The following is an 18,000-nucleotide window of genomic DNA, read 5'->3' as shown; positions in this document are numbered from 1 at the left end:
TAAAGACCTAAATGTAAGGCCAGAAACTATCAAACTCTTAGAGGAAAACATAGGCAGAACACTCTATGACATAAATCACAGCAAGATCCTTTCTGACCCACCTCCTAGAGTAATGGAAATAAAAACAAAAATAAACAAATGGGACCTAGTGAAACTTCAAAGCTTTTGCACAGCAAAGGAAACCATAAACAAGACCAAAAGACAACCCTCAGAATGGGAGAAAATATTTGCAAATGAAGCAACCAACAAAGGATTAATCTCCAAAATTTACAAGCAGTTCATGCAGCTCAATAACAAGAAAACAAACAACCGAATCCAAAAATGGGCAGAAGACCTAAATAGACATTTCCCCAAAGAAGATATACAGACTGCCAACAAACACATGAAAGAATGCTTGACATCATTAATCATTAGAGAAATGCAAATCAAAACTACAATGAAATATCATCTCACACCAGTCAGAATGGCCATCATCAAAAAATGTAGAACAATCAATGCTGGAGAGGGTGTGGAGAAAAGGGAACACTCTTGCACTGCTGGTGGGAATGTGAATTGGTTCAGCCACTATGGAGAACAGTATGGAGGTTCCTTAAAAAACTACAAATAGAACTACCATATGACCCAGCAATCCCACTACTGGGCATATACCCTGAGAAAACCAAAATTCAAAAAGAGTCATGTACCAAAATGTTCATTGCAGCTCTATTTACAATAGCCTGGAGATGGAAACAACCTAAGTGCCCATCATCAGATGAATGGATAAAGAAGATGTGGCACATATATACAATGGAATATTACTCAGCCATAAAAAGAAACGAAATTGAGCTATTTGTAATGAGGTGGATAGACCTAGAGTCTGTCATACAGAGTGAAGTAAGTCAGAAAGAAAAAGACAAATACCGTATGCTAACACATATATATGGAATTTAAGAAAAAAAATGTCATGAAGAACCTAGGGGTAAAGCAGGAATAAAGACACAGACCTCCTAGAGAACGGACCTGAGGTTATGGGGATGGGGAAGGGTAAGCTGTGACAGGGCGAGAGAGAGTCATGGGCATATACACACTAACAAACGTAGTAAGGTGGATAGCTAGTGGGAAGCAGCCGCATGGCACAGAGATATTGGCTCGGTGCTTTGTGACAGCCTGGAGGGGTGGGATAGGGATAGTGGGAGGGAGGGAGACGCAAGAGGGAAGACATATGGGAACATATGTTTATGTATGACTGATTCACTTTGTTATAAAGCAGAAACTATCACACCATTGTAAAGCAATTATACCCCAATAAAGATGTTAAAAAAAAAAAGAATCATGATAATTAAAGCCAGTTCTATTTTAATGATGTGTAAATTCCACTGAGGTTCAGTATATAGGATCTTTCATAAATTAATTTTATTTAGTACTGAGGAAAACATGGTTCTTACGTCAAACGAAAATGACACTTCAAGGGTAATAAAGGTGTGATTTAATAAATATTTGTACAGGTCATTATTTTGAGAAAACAGGCATAATTTGGAAACACTGGTTACATCTTTAACTAATATACCTCAAACAGGAATCTATGCTTTATATACTTTATAGAAATCTATCTAAGGTATATTTATTTCCAGAAAAAAAATTTTCACTGTCAAATATTACCATGTTCTACTTACTACGTGCATGTAGTACACATGAAGTTGAGTATAACATGATTAAATAACACTGCTTCTGAGCTTTTCTTACTGTGGCTAGGGGTGGACTTCAATGTTATTGAAAAGGATTTATGATGTTTCCCTAGTTATTCAATAATAATCTGTTTTCTGTCCAGAAAACAGGCATAAAGTACTTCTTTTCATTAAAAGTGAGGTAAATTTCCCTCTCATTGTCCTTTCTCAAAAGAAAACAACTGTCACTGACCAAAAAACTAATAGAGAGAATAGAGATACTTACAAAAGTATAAAATTAGATTCTCACCTCATCTCTTACACCAAAACTTTAAGCATTGAAACATTAAGCATAAGAACATATGTAAAGCTATTAGAACACTGCCTGCCACATATGCACTCAGTAAATATGAGTTATTATCTGTGATAGTAGTATTATTCAGTTCAACAACTTTTCAGAATATTTAGCCAATATGTATAAAAATTAAAATGCCTCTTTGAGGCAACCATTTCATATCTAGGAATGTATACTAGATAAATAACATAAATACAATTTATATTTGTGATATATACAAACAGACATACCTCCCCAAGAGTTTTTTCTGCTCTGTTGGTGCATATTAAAATCCTTAAAGCAACCTAAATCACTATTAACAACATATCATTAAATACTTTGGTAGGCAGGATTCTAGTGTTCCACCCCAACATATTCCCACTTCCTGATACATACAACCTATATAATTCCCTCTCTTTGAGTGTCTCTGGAACATGTGAATACAATGGGATATTACTCCCATTATTAGGTTAATAATCAGTTGACTAAGAGTTAAGCAAAATAAAGATTATCCTGAGAAGGCATCACCTAATCAGTTGAATCCTTAAAAGGGACTGAGCTTTTCCTGAAAGAATTGACTTGAAGCATAAGAGTGATACTCTTACCTGTACCACAATGTTCATTGCAGCACTATTTACAATAGCCAGGACATGGAAGCAACCTAAGTGTCCATCAACAGATGAATGGATAAAGAGGATGTGACAAATATATACAATGGAATATTACTCAGCCATAAAAATAAATGAAATTGAGTTATTTGTAGTGAGGTGGATGGACCAAGAGTCTGTCATACAGAGTGAAGTAAGTCTGAAAGAGAGAAAAAAATACCGTATGCTAACACATATATAGGGAATCTAAAAGGAAAAAAAAAAGGTTCTGAAGAACCTAAGGGCAGGACAGGAATAAAGATGCAGATGTAGAAAATGGACTTGTGGACCTGGGGAGGGGGAAGGGTAAGCTGGGACTAAGTGAGAGAGTAGCATTGGCATATATACACTACCAAATGTAAAATAGATAGCTAGTGGGAAGCAGCTGCATAGCACAGGGAGATCAGCTCAGTGCTTTGTGATCACCTAGAGGGGTGGGATAGGGTGGGTGGGAGGGAGACACAAGAGGGAGGGCATATGGGGATATTTGTATACATATAGCTGATTCACTTTTTTATAGAGCAGAAACTAACACAACATTGTAAAGAAATTATACTCCAATAACGATGTTAAAAAAAAAAAGTGATACTCTTGCTTGACTTGAAGGAACAAATGGCCAAGATGTAAAGAAGTTGATATGGCAAGGAATGGCTAGATGCTGAAAATAGCCTTTTGCTGATAGCCAATAAGAAAGTAGGAATTACAGTCTTACAAGCACAGAGAATTAAATTCATCTAACAATCAGTGATGAGAACATCAGTGAAAATATTCGAGTAAAAACCTCAAAAATAAACTGACAATTCTTTCCAGAACCACATGTTTCAGAATGCTGGGAATTACCCCAAAAATTGCACCAATCCTGAGACTATGTATTCAATATAAACTGGCCAAATTTTATTAGAATAGTGATCTTTGTAGTGTTTTAACTTTCCTTGTCCACACCCCTTGCTCTCCAACACTGTAGTTACATTGAAAATTAACTGCCCATATTTATGATGAAGTTCCATTTCCTAACAGAAATCATAATTGGCAAAATAGTGTTGAAGCTCCTGCAAAGCCCCTTTCATAAAGAACTGTCAGTGTTTGGTCTGTCTGGTAGTTTTCTGGAAGACCTGAGATAGAATGTTACATACATTTGACCTAATTCAGAGATTGTCCAGCACAAGAAACCTTTTCTCTGGGAACATTTGTTCAAAAACAATTGCAGGCAATTGTTTAAGTTCATGGCTATCTGAGGTGGTAGATCAATAGTGAAGCAAATACGCAAATCAAAAACTTAAAGTTAAAAGTTGTAGCATGATGTTTCCACAGAGATTCGAAATGTTCTAACATATTTCTGGAATCTAGAAGACAAAGCATATGCATAACACTATGCACATGCCCAAGGCTGTATGCATGCTTAGAAAAAACCTGAGAAGGCTCTATGCTTTCAAGTCTGTCAAATGTTTAGGTTCTGCACATGGAGGAAGTAAAGTATAAGGGTGAAATCTCAGTTGCCCATCTGAGTGTTGAAGGCATGTCCTAATATGCACACAGAGACTCTTAGCAAAAACTGGGGGATCTATTAGTTCCTGGTGGCTCAGAAAATCTCTACCCAATTGTTAGGTGATCACTAACCTAACTCATCATATAGGTCAGGATGACAAACAACAGGGAATAGTCTTCATAGAATTCGTTGTGGATAACTAAACAAAAAACAACAACTATAACAAACATCACCAATAACAAATCCTGGGGAGAGTAATAAACTGATATCAAGAGTTACCACATTATATTATTTAAAATGCTTATTTTAAACAAAAATAAGAAAGAGTCAAAAAAAGAAATGAAAATACAATAACAAGAAAGTTGGGGCTTCCCTGGTGGCACAGTGGTTGAGAGTCCGCCTGCCGATGCAGGGGACATGGGTTCATACCCTGGTCTGGGAAGATCCCACATGCCGTGGAACAGCTAGACCCATGAGCCATAGCCGCTGAGCCTGTGCGTCCGGAGCCTGTGATCTGCAACAGAAGAGGCCACAGCAGTGAGCGGCCCGCGTACCACACACACACAAAAAAACAAAACAAAATAAGTTGGAGTGGCTATCAGACAAAATAAACTTTAAGACAAAAATTATTGCTAAAGGAAAACAAAAATATTTTATAATTTTTCAATTCATGAAAAAAATGTAACAATTATAAAAAGATAAACATGCAATAATAGAGTCCCAATGTATATAAAACAAAGGCAATAGCATTGAAATAATTGAAGGGCAAAAAGGTTAATTGAACAATAATAATTGGAGACTTCAATAATAGATAGAAAAAATAGACAAAAGATACAAAGAAAATAGAGGACTTGAAAAACACATGAATCCAATAGACCAGATATTTATACAATATTCCTTCCAAAACAACAGAATATATTGTATTCAAGTGTGTACAAAATATTTTGCAGGATAGATCATATGGTAAGCCATAAAACAAGTAGGAATAAATGTAAAATGATTAAAATCATACAAAATATATTCTACAATGAAAAATGGAATCAAAATAGACATTTTAAAAATACAGAAGAAAATTTGTAAATTCACAAATATGTAGAAAATAAATAACATACTAATAAATAAACAATGGATCTAAAAAGAAAACAAAATGAAACTGGGAAATATTTTTAGATTAATGGAAATAAAAATAAAATGTGTCCAAACTTATGTGAAGCAATGAGAAAAATGTTAGAAGGAACTACATATATATACACTTCTATATAAAAACGAAGAAAGATCTCAAAACAATAACCTAAACTACCACCTTAAGAAATCTGGAAAAGAAGAGTAAACTAAACTCAAAGTAAGCAGAAGGAAGAAAATAATAAATATTATAGCAGAAAAAATGAAATACAGAATTAAAACTTAATAGAGAAAAAGTTGTTAAACCAAGTTAGCTCTTTTATTTATTTTTAATTTAATTTTATTTTAATTAATTAATTTTTTTTTTTGCTGTATGTGGGCCTCTCACTGTTGTGGCCTCTCCCATTGTGGAGCACAGGCTCCAGATGCACAGGCTTAGCGACCATGGCTCACGGACCTAGCCGCTCCGTGGCATGTGGAATCTTCCTGGACCGGGGCACAAACCCGTGTCCCCTAGCATCGGCAGGCGGACTCTCAACCACTGGGCCACCAGGGAAGCCCCAAGTTAGGTCTTTTAAAAACTGAAATAAAACACAAAACTGATAAAACCTTAGCTACAATGACCAAGAAAAACAGAGAAGACAAATTATTAAAGTCAAGAAGGAAAATAAGACTTTCATACAGCCCTTACAAAAATAAAAACATATGCATAATTATAAGTAAACAATTGTATATAAACAAATTTGATAACTTACATGAAATAAACAAATTCTTAGAAAAATACAAACACAAACGACCAAAAGTTACTCCAAAAGAAATAGAAAATCTGAATCTACATAAAACAAGAGATTGAATTAGTAATCAAAACACTTCCTGCAAAGAAAGGAGCCCAGGACCAAATGGCTTCACTGGTGCATTCCACCAATCATTTTAGAATTTACAAGAATTCTTCAGAAAATTATCCAAAAAGTAGACGAGTGATCACTTCCTAAACCATTCTATGAGGCCAGTATTAACTTCTCTGATACCAAACTGAAAAAACATCACAAATCCCTTATGAATACTGACATGAATACTGACATGAATACTGACAAAATATTCAGAAATATACAAGCCAACCAATTCCAGCAGCCTACAAACTAGGATGATTTATCCCAGGATTATCCCAGATGGGTTTACTGTAAGAAAATCAGTCAAAATAATTCAACATGTTAATAGAATAAAAAGAAGAAAATCCACATGATTATCTCAGTAAACACAGAAAAAAAGCTTTTGATCAATTCCAACACACTGTCACACACACACAAAAAAAAACCTCAAGAAACTAGGAATAGGGCTTCCCTGGTGGTGCAGTGGTTGAGAGTCCACCTGCCGATGCAGGGGACACGGGTTTGTGCCCCGGTCCGGGAGGATCCCATATGCTGTGGAGTGGCTGGGTCCATGAGCCATGGCTGCCATGCCTGCTCATCCGGAGCCTCTGCTCCACAACGGGAGAGGCCATAACAGTGAGAGGCCCACGTACCGCCAAAAAAAAAAAAAAAAAAAAAAAAACAAAGAAAGAAACTAGGAATAGAAGGGAACTTCCGTAATTTAATAGAGTGTATCTATGAAAAATTTACAGTTAACATACTTAATAATGAAAGAGTAAATATTTCCAACCCTTAAGATCAAGAACAAGACAAAGATATCCACTCTCATCATTTTTACTGAAAGCCTGAAAGCCCTAGGTGAATCAAGTAGGCAAGAAAATGAAATAAAGTGCATCTAGATTAAAAACAAAGAGTGAAACTATATCTTTGCAGATGGCATGATCTTGTATGTGTAAAATCCTAAGGAATCCACTACTAGAGCTAATAAACAAGTTCCAAAAGTGTGAAAGAATCAATACTCTAGCAATTAACAATCAAATATGAAATTGTGAAGCAATTTAATTTACAACAGCACCAAAAAGAATAAAGTACATAATAACAAAATTTAAAAATTAGCAGAAGATCTCTAAAATGTATACACTGAAAACTGTAAAACATCATTGAAAGAAATTAAAGGTTAAATAAACAGAAAGATATCTCTGTGTTAATGGATTGGAATACTTAATATTGTTCAGATGGCAATACTTCCCAAGGCAATTTACAGATTCAATGCGAAGCTTATCCAAATTCCAACAGCATTTTTGTACAAATTGACAAGCTAATGCTAAAATCAATATGGAAATTCAGGGAACCCAGAAACCAGAATTGTCAAAACAATCCTGTATAAGAAACAAATTTGGAGGTCTCACATTTCCCAATATCAAATTTTCCTACAAAGGTACAGTACTCAAGGCAGTTTGGTATTGCAAAGGAAGGGACATAAATGGGCATAAATGGAGTAAAATTGAGATTCTAGAAATAAATCCATAATTCTACAGGCAATTGATTTTTGACAAGAATGGCAAGATAATTCAATGTATAAAGAATAATATTTTCAACAAGTGCTCTTGAACTCCTTCCTTACAACATAGAAATAATTACTCCAGGGTTAATCAAAGAGTTACATATAAACTATAAAACTATAAAACTTGTCAATGAAAGCATAGGTGTAAATTTTCATGACTTTGGGTTCTGCAAAACCTTCTTAGATATGACAACCAAAGTACAAGTGATAAAAGAATAGATAACCTGGACTTCATTGAAATTGAAGCCTTTGTAATCCAAAGAATGCTACTGACAAAGTGAAAAACTAATCACAGAATGGGAGAAAATATTTGCAAATCATACATCTGACAAGTAAAATATCCACAATATGTAATTTTTAACAATAAAAAGATAGATTATTTAATTTAAATGGACAAATAATTTAAATAAATATTCCCCCAAAGAAGTCATAAAAATGTCCAATTAGCACAGGAAATACGCTCAACATTGTTAATCATTGGAGAAATTCAAATGAAAACCATAATGAGATTATACTTCACACCCAATGGGATGACCACAATAATAATAATTTTTAAATGTCAATAACAAATATTGGCAAGGATGTGGAAAAATTAGCACTCTTATAACATTGTTGGTGGAAGTATAAAATAATGAAGCCACTGTAGAATACAGTTTGTCAATTCTTTAAGAAAGTTACCATAGACTAGTTGACATAGAAACTCCACTCATTTGATATGAAATGAACTATACTACTCATCTACGATATATTCTATACAAAACTGTATACCTTAAAATTATCAAATCTTTGGGGCAAAATTCCAGCTTAGAAGATTGAGTACCCTTATATAGAACACCATTAGGAAGCAATAAGAAAAATCCAAAAAATGCTGTTCTGCAGGACAGCTGGCCTGGTCATTACAATAAATCTGTGTCCAGAGAAAGGGAATGTTTTAGCTTAAAAGAGATTTAAAAGATATAACCAGATGCAGCCTTTGTTTCTAGAGTAAACACTGGTATAGGCAAACAAATTATAAAGGACATTTCTTAGATAATTGGAATGATTTGAAAGTAGACTGAATAATAGACGGGATATAATTTTATTGCTTTGGAAAGGTAGAGATTGTTAAGGAAAAAAACATATTGCAAAGTCATATATAAATGTGATGGAAGTACATACATATATAAAATGATTTTATATATAGATACAGATGATACAGCTATATATACACACACACATATATATATATATATATATATATATATATATATATAGAGATAGATATATATATATAGAGAGAGAGAGAGAGAGAGAGAGAGAGAGAGAGATCCACTAAACTGTTATCATCTGTGTTTTCTGGGAAAATGTTCTTTTAGTTTTTTCATTAAAAAATAATTTTGCTGTACTTAAATTTTTCTACACTTTATATACAGCAATTACAATTTTAAAAAGTAATGTCTTAATAAGTGTCAACCTGAAAAAAAAAACAGCAACAGTAACTCTGAGCTTGGAAGATTTCAAACGTCAGATCAAATCACAGTTTCTGCTGGCACCTTGATTTCAATTTCAGCTTTTTGAGACTGAGGAGAGAAGTTGGTCGATCTCTGCTTGGACTCCTGACCTACAGAAAATTTGAAATAATAAATTTTTTTAAGCTGCTAAGCTTGTGACATTTTCTTATTCAATAATAGAAAAATAATATAAATGTATTTTATATAACCATACAATGGAATAGTAAGCAGTAGAATGAGGTAAATATGCATGTAAGTGATCAAAAAGAGATCTAAGATAAAATATTTTGGGGAAAAGATGAGACATGAAACATATTTGTAGAACACTTTCATTTAAGTAAAACATAAATGGATATATATGTATACTTTGGGCTATAAGTTATGGAAATATTAATTCCAATTAAATAATAAGTTCACTTATTATATCACATGACAAGATATCCAGAGGTAGTGTGGACTTCAATTTAGTTGAATCAATAGCTCAGTATTGCCAGTAACTACCATTATTATATCCATGTTGTACAAAAGGAAACTAAAGTTGAGAAAAGTTATATAATTTGTCCAAATTTACACAGCTGGTAAGCAACCTGGTATTCACACACAGGAAATCTAGACCCAGAGTCCATTCGCTTCACCACTTTCTTTTTTTAAATATTTTTTAACATCTTTATTGGACTATAATTGCTTTACAATGTTGTGTTAGTTTCTACTGTATAACAAAGTGAATCAGCTATATGTATACATATATCCCCATATACCCTCCCTGTTGCATCTCTCTTTCATGCTCCCTATCCCACCCCTCTAGGTAGTCACTAAGTACCAAGCTGATCTCCCTGTGCTATGCAGCTGCTTCCCACTAGCTATCTATTTTACATTTGGTAGTGTATATATGTCCATGCCACTCTCTTTCTTTGTCCCAGCTTACACTTCCCCCTCCCTGTGTCCTCAAGTCCATTCTCTAAGTCTGCATCTTTATTCCTGTCCTGAATCTAGGTTCTTCAGAAACTTCTTATTTTTTGTGTTTTTTTTTTTTGATTCCATATATATGCGTTAGCAAACGGTATTTTCTTCTCTCTTTCAGACTTACTTCACTCTGTATGACAGACTCTTGGTCCATCCACCTCACTATAAATAACTCAATTTCGTTTCTTTTTATGGCTGAGTAATATTCCATTGTATATATGTGCCACATCTTCTTTATCCATTCATCTGTTGGTGGACACTTTTGTTGCTTCCATGTCCTGGCTATTGTAAATAGAGCTGCAATGAATATTGTGGTACATGACTCTTTTTGAATTATGGTTTACTCAGGGTATATGCCCAGTAGTGGGATTGTTGGGTGGTATGGTAGTTCCATTTGTAGTTTTTTAAGGAAGCTCCATATTGTTCTCCATAGTGGCTGTATCAATTTATATTCCCACCAACAGTGCAAGAGGGTTCCCTTTTCTCCACACACTCTCCAGCATTTATTGTTTGTAGATTTTTTGATGATGGCCATTCTGACTGGTGTGAGGTGATACCTCATTGTAGTTTTGATTTGCATTTCTCTAATGATTAGTGATGTTAAGCATCCTTTAATGTGTTTGTTAGCAATCTGTATATCTTCTTTGGAGAAATGTCTATTTAGGTCTTCTGCCCATTTTTGGATTGGGTTGTTTGTATTTTTGATATTGAGCTGCATGAGGTGCTTGCAAATTTGGAGATTAATCCTTTGTTGTGGCTTCATTTTCAAATATTTTCTCCCATTCTGAGGGTTATCTTTTTGCTTTGTTTATAGTTTCCTTTGCTGTGCAAAAGCTTTGAAGTTTCATTAGGTCCCATAGGTTTATTTTTGTTTTTATTTCCATTTCTCTAGGAGGTGGGTCAAAAAGTATCTTGCTGTGATTTATATCATAGACTGTTCTGTCTGTGTTTTCCCCTAAGAGTTTTATAGTGTCTGGTCTTACATTTAGGTCTTTAATCCATTTTGAGTTTATTTTTGTGTATAGTGCTAGGGAGTGTTCTAATTTCTTTCTTCTACATGTAGCTGTCCAGTTTTCCCAGCACCACTTATTGAAGAGGCTGTCTTTTCTCCATTGTATATTTTTGCCTCCTTTATCAAAAATAAGGTGACCATATGTGCATGGGTTTATCTCTGGGCTTTCTATCCTGTTCCATTGATCTCTATTTCTGTTTTTGTGTCAGTACCATACTGTCTTGATTACTCTAGCTTTGTAGAGTAATATGAAGTTAGGGAGCCTGATTCTTCCAGCTCCGGTTTTCGTTCTCAAGATTGCTTTGGGTATTCGGGATCTTTTGTGTTTCCATATCTACTAGAGCTAATCAATGAATTTGGTAAAGTAGCAGGATACAAAATTAATGCACAGAAGTCTCTTGCATTCCTATGCACTAATGATGAAGAATCTGAAAGAGAAATTAAGGAAACACTCCCACTTACCACTGCAACAAAAAGAATAAAATACCTAGGAATGAACCTAGCTAAGGAGACAAAAGACCTGTATGCAGAAAACTATATGACACTGATGAAAGGAATTAAAGATGATACAAATAGATGGAGAGATATACCACATTCTTGGATAGGAAGAGTCAACATTGTGAAAATGACTATACTACCCAAAGCAATGAACAGATACAATACAATCCCTATCAAATTACCAATGGCATTTTCCACAGAACTAGAACTCTTCACCACTTTCTTAAGGCCAGCTCCCAAATAGTCATAAAATGCCTGGCAGCACTGAGTGTGGCATCATGCTTCTTTCTTCAAATCTAGTAAGAGCAAAAGTGTTTCCTCTTACAAGAGATTAAAAGTGTATTCCTGCATTCTGATCAGGCCAAATGAGATCAAGTGCTCATTCCTGGATCTTTAATAGTGATCAGGGGAATGCCATATTCCATGTCTTGATTATTATAAGGCACACCTGGAGACAGAGGTGAAGTCAGCTTTCTCTGATTTCATAGGAAAAAGCCGGAAGTAATGAATATTTTTGTGTGCAATCAACAGTTTAAAAATGTGTGTATGTGTCTATAAATGAACAATTTCTAGAGGAGTAAACAGGAAGCTATAGAGGGTTATTTCTTCGAAGGAATGGAATTATATTGATTTGTGGAGAAATTAAATTTTCATTATATAATACCATTTTTGTTCCTTGAATTTTTATTGTAGGTATCAGTTATTTTCATAACTTAAAAATATTATAGAATAACACTTAGGGTATAACCCCATTTCTTTTAAAACATTTGAATGCTTATATGATCATATAAGTTTGCATATGCAAAACAAATGCTTTGCCAGGGTGTCATGTTTTACAAACAGCTACCTAAAAGCTCTGACATAATGTTATGAGGAAAGACTGCATAATATGTTAAAACACAGTTTCTTTCAGTACTAGTTGCTTTTTAATCCAATCCTTTGTTGAGTGTGAGTGTTGAGGGAGGGGGAGTTTGTCATTGTCACTGTGCATTCAGCAGCATCTCTCTCCTCTCCCGTTAGATACTAGTAGCACTTTCATCATTTTGTGACAACCAAAAAGGCTCTAGATATTGCCAAAAGACCCTTGGGACAAATCTCAAATCTCTCCAGTTAAGAACACATCTATATAGATTATAGTAAATAATATATAGATTATAACAAACGTGTTTTGTTTAAATAACAGATAATTTTAGCAAGAGTGGGTGAATTCAGCAGATTATATTATGCTCTTTCACCACATACATCTTTAGATATCTACCATAATCTTGTAATCCAACCTCATGTTTTATTTTTGCCTTCACTGTGACTATTTATATCTTGCTCATGCCTTTAAATATTCCCATTAAAGAAATCCACTTTCAAAAAACATTGTTGACTAAATTTTGTGTTTGCCAAATGATAATTATATAACATTTCTTTTGGGGGGGGGGCTGTGTTGGGTCTTCGTTTCTGTGTGTGGGCTTTTTCTAGTTGTGGCGAGTGGGGGCCACTCTTCATCGCGGTGCATGGACCTCTCACTGTTGTGGCCTCTCTTGTTGCGGAGCACAACCTCCAGACGTGCAGGCTCAGTAGTTGTGGCTCATGGGCCTAGTTGCTCCGTGGCATGTGAGATCTTCCCAGACCAGGGCTCGAACCCGTGTCCCCTGCATTGGCAGGCAGATTCTCAACCACTGAGCCACCAGGGAAGCCCAGAACTTTTAACTACATAATTTTAAAGAATCTCATGATTCTCAAAATAGCAATTAGAGTCTAATTGCAAATTTATTTTCTATAAAATGGAATGACATTAATTTAAGAGAGAAATAATCACAAGACTGTTGTAATTGTTTTTATAGACATCAGTTTTAGGTACATATCATTAAAATTGTCCCACTAGAGAAAAATAACAAAATATATTGTTAAAAATAAAATATATGATAAACATAATGGTAAAGGTGAAAATGTTTTCTCATACCTTATTTAATCAAGACTCACTCCCAGTTTTTAGTTTTTATTTGTTCTTTACTTAACATTCACCTTAGAATACTTAGACCACTTCTCTGTTGATTTACAAAATTTTCAGCAGAGTGACAAAGGAAAAACACAATTGTGGTATAAAAAGGTCATAGCATTTAATAAATGTTCTTTAGCATTTTAACAAAGGTTAAGCCCAGCAAGGTGCTGAAATTTGAGAATAAATGGAATTTGATATTTTTGAAAGATTTTACTTGAGCACAGGAAAGAATTTTAAGCAAGATAAGATGTAATAACAAAATAGTTAACATTTATGGAACTATTAATATACTCTAGGCAATGTTCTAAATACCTTCATTAGATTTTGTAATTAATCTTCACAATAATCTGGTGGAACAAATACTATTATTATTCCCATTTTACAGATGAGTTGTAAAGAGAAGTTATATAAATGGATAAGTCACATGATTAATAAATTACAGATCCAAGGTTTAAATTCCAGAGTTCATACTTCTAAATGCTATGCTTTATTGATAAGAGTAATTTAAATTTGCAATTGGAGATGGCAGAGGAAGGGGAAAATTTTTCCAGTGCAGTTTGATTAAAATAATTTAATTGGGTATGATGTACATTGTATTGATATTTTGGATTGACATATTGCTTTTAAAACTAGTTTATAGTTGATATTCTAAAATGTTATTCTATCATAAATGTTATTCCATCATAAATTTTTAGTATGGATTAAAGTAATATAAAGTAATCTAAATTGCTAACAATTTAATCATCTTCTCGTCCTTGACTTCAACCACAGTTATTTCTTTAGACAAAATAAAAGTGAATATTTCCTACATATATTATTAATACTTTATATTTATATGTAAATAAATGTAGTAATTTGACATATTTCCATCAGTTACTTCATTTATATGTCATGTTAACTCAATAAGACAGAAAGTAAAGTTAATTATCATGCCCATTTTACCAACATATTAGCACTAAATCAGAGGGAATTAATGATTGCTCAGGATCCATTGCATGCTGATAGATGCAGTATTAGAATTCATGCTTCCTAATCTTACTACTGTCTTCTTAAAACACATTGCTTCCCAATACACACTCATATAAACATGTATAGGATAGCTAGGGGTGGCACAGTATTTCAGCCAGTTTTGCCATGAGCCAGTCTGGCAATCTTAAGTGTGTTGGTCAAAAGGAGAAACTGAATTGACCTTTTATTCATGGGAAACACTGATTTTGTATTGAGATATTCCCAGAAAGCTAGTGACACATGTGCCTAACAGAAGCAAACTTAAATCCTCTTTGGAAAAATATATGACCATTCTGAAACTCAAAACAATTCTACAGTTTTGAAATACAATAATATCAAGACAATCTAAAATAATCAGGTGTTTAGAAACATGAACAAAAACAAAAAGAATAGAGACTATTCAAACAGATCCCTAAAGGGGGGGGTCTATGTATTGGATTCATAAAATACAACTTAAAGATAAATATATTTACAATTTTCAAGGATTGAAATAAATTGAAAACTATTCTCTCAAAGAGAGTAGGGGTGGAAATTGACTGGGAAGAATCAAGAAGGACCTATCTTGTGTAATTGTAATTTCTGTATTTTAATAGATTTCTGCATGGACCAGAACTCATAAGTAGTGTACTTAAAATTTGTGTATTTTATTACGTATGGTACTGTCCACAAACGAAAATGAAAATAAATAAATAATATGTATTTATTGAACTCTATGTAATTATAAGTGTGCTGAAATATCTGGAGATAAGTGTAGTGATGTCTTTAAAAAGAATCACAAATAAAGTAGATTGATGAATGGCTATAGAGATGGATAGAAGGATAGTCACATGACTAGCAATTTTAGTAAAATATTAATTGAGGAATGTAGGTAGTGCATTAAGGTTGTTTATGATAAAATTCTTTCAGCTTTCTGTACATTTGAAAAATTTTTATAAGAAAATGTTGGGGAAATATAAAATTCTATGAATATAATTCATCACATTAGAAGTTCATCAGTTTTATCTAATAGATGCAAAGAAAAATTTTGATAAAATTTGCATGAATTCATGGTAAAAACGCTTAGCAAAAAGAAAATCAAAGGAAACTATTAATTTGGTTTAAAATATCTACAACTAATATTTTAATAAACTATTTGCATATTAATAAAATGTTTAAAGCTTTCCCGTAGAAGGCAGGAATAAGACAAGGATGCCTGAAATCACAAGTTTTATTACCCATTTTACTTGGAAGTATTGCCAGTACAGATATATATATATATACACACACACACACATATATCTAATTAAATATATAATAAAATTATTTATTAAATATATAATATTATTAAATATATAACGTTAAAATTGAGAAAAAAACAGATACTGTTTTCAAATGATATGTTTTTGTACATAAAGTGTACAAAAGGTAAATTATTAGAATCAATTGTTAAATTATTAATTATCCTTGAATTATTACTTAATATTATCTAGAAGATAATATAACATAATATTTAAATAGCCTTGGGGTAGGTAAGGTTTTTTTAAACAGTACATAAGATGAACTAATCATAAAAGACAAGGTTTATATAGTGTTCTTAAATAAAAATAAGAAGATATTCATTAAGAGAATGAAGAGATGTCAAAGAGTGGGAGAAGATATTTGTAATACAAATAATTGAAAAGATGCTTTATAAATACTTATAATTCAAAAACAAAAAAGACAAACAGCCCAAAAGTAAAAAGGTAAGTACGTAGAATAGATATTTTCAAAAGAAGCTATTTGAATTGCTCAGGGTTCTCCAGAGGAACAGAACCACAGAACTAATAGGGTATATGTATATATTGTATATATATTCTCTCTCTCTCCCTCTCTATCTATCTATTATCTGTCTATCTATCATCTATATGAGAGAGGTGGAAAGAGAAAGAGAAAGTGATTTATTTTAAGGGATTTACTCACACAATTGTAGAGTTGTAGAGGCTGACTAATCCAAGATCTGCCAGGTGAACTGGCAAGCTGAAGACCCAAGCAAGAGTTGATGCTGCACTTTAAGTCCAAACACAGTCTAGTGACAGAATTATCTCCTTCTGGGGTTAAGTCAATATTTTTCTATTAAAGCCATCAGCTGATTGGATGAGGGTCATCCACATTATATAGGGTAATCTGTGTTACTCAAAGTCTACTGATTTAAATGTTAATCTAATCTAAAAAATATCATCACAGAAACATCTAGAATAATGTTGGAAGAAATATCTGGGTACCATGAATTATTCAATTTGACACATAAATTAACCATTGCACTATCCAAGTGGCCAATGAACATATGCATCCTGCTACTAATAGGGAAAAAGCTAATTTAAATGACAATGAGAAACTAACACACACCACAATGACTAAAATTTGGGGGAAGATGTGGAATTGTGAATACATACAATTTGCGGAAAAAGGTATTATCTACTGGAGGTAAATTGTATATTCCCCATGAGCTAGAAATTCCACTTCTAAGTATATACCCAACTGAAATGTGTGTACCAAGAGGAACATACAAAAGTGTTCAAAATACTGTTATCCTTAATACATCCAAACTGGAAATGACCCAAAAGCCCATCATCAAGAAAAGGGATAAACTAATTGTGGTATATTTCTACAATGAAGTTTTACAGAACAATTAAAATGATTGAATAATAGTTAATGCAACAACATGTTTGAATCTTAACAATGTAACTTTAAGCAAAAGAATCTAGTCACAAAAAATGTATTCTGCATCATTGAATCCAGTTATATAAATTTCAAGCAACAGGCAAACTAAAGCTACACTATTATGTTTAGAAGTACATGCTTAGAAAAACAAGGAAGAAAAACAAGGAAGTGATTCATATACAAGTGAGTATAGTTATTATATTTGAGAGAATGGAGGGAGTACTAATGAGGGGGCAGGATTTAGGGGAGATTCTGTGGAGACGTCAATACATTTTTTTTGACCTGGTTGTATTCTACACAGATGTCTTTAATTGGTAATGAAATCAAATGTATCTCATCTATTTTTTTTCCTTCTTTCTTACCTTTCCTCTTCCATTACCTTCTCCAGCTAAATACTCCAATAATTGAGCTATAATTTATATGCACTACTCTATTTTTAGGCACTCTTCAGGATATTCAGATGTCTTCAGTTTCTGAGAAAGTAAGTTATAATTGTCCATGCCAGTTGTAGTTGCTAAAATGTTTCTCATTGAAAAACATGCTTTTAGCACATTGTAAATCAGCCTAATTTTCTTTCTCAATGCACAGACTCATATCCATACCTATAGTAACTTATTAAATGAACTTTGGCTCCTGATCCCCCTGCCCCCTTCATGCTGTCACATAGATTATCAGAACATGACACAAGTTCA

Source organism: Aethalodelphis obliquidens, unplaced genomic scaffold (assembly GCF_003676395.1).
Source record: "Aethalodelphis obliquidens isolate GAN/ISIS:26980383/991018 unplaced genomic scaffold, ASM367639v1 scaffold54, whole genome shotgun sequence".
Classification (NCBI taxonomy): Eukaryota; Metazoa; Chordata; class Mammalia; order Artiodactyla; family Delphinidae; genus Aethalodelphis; species Aethalodelphis obliquidens.
This window is presented reverse-complemented; position numbering follows the sequence as displayed.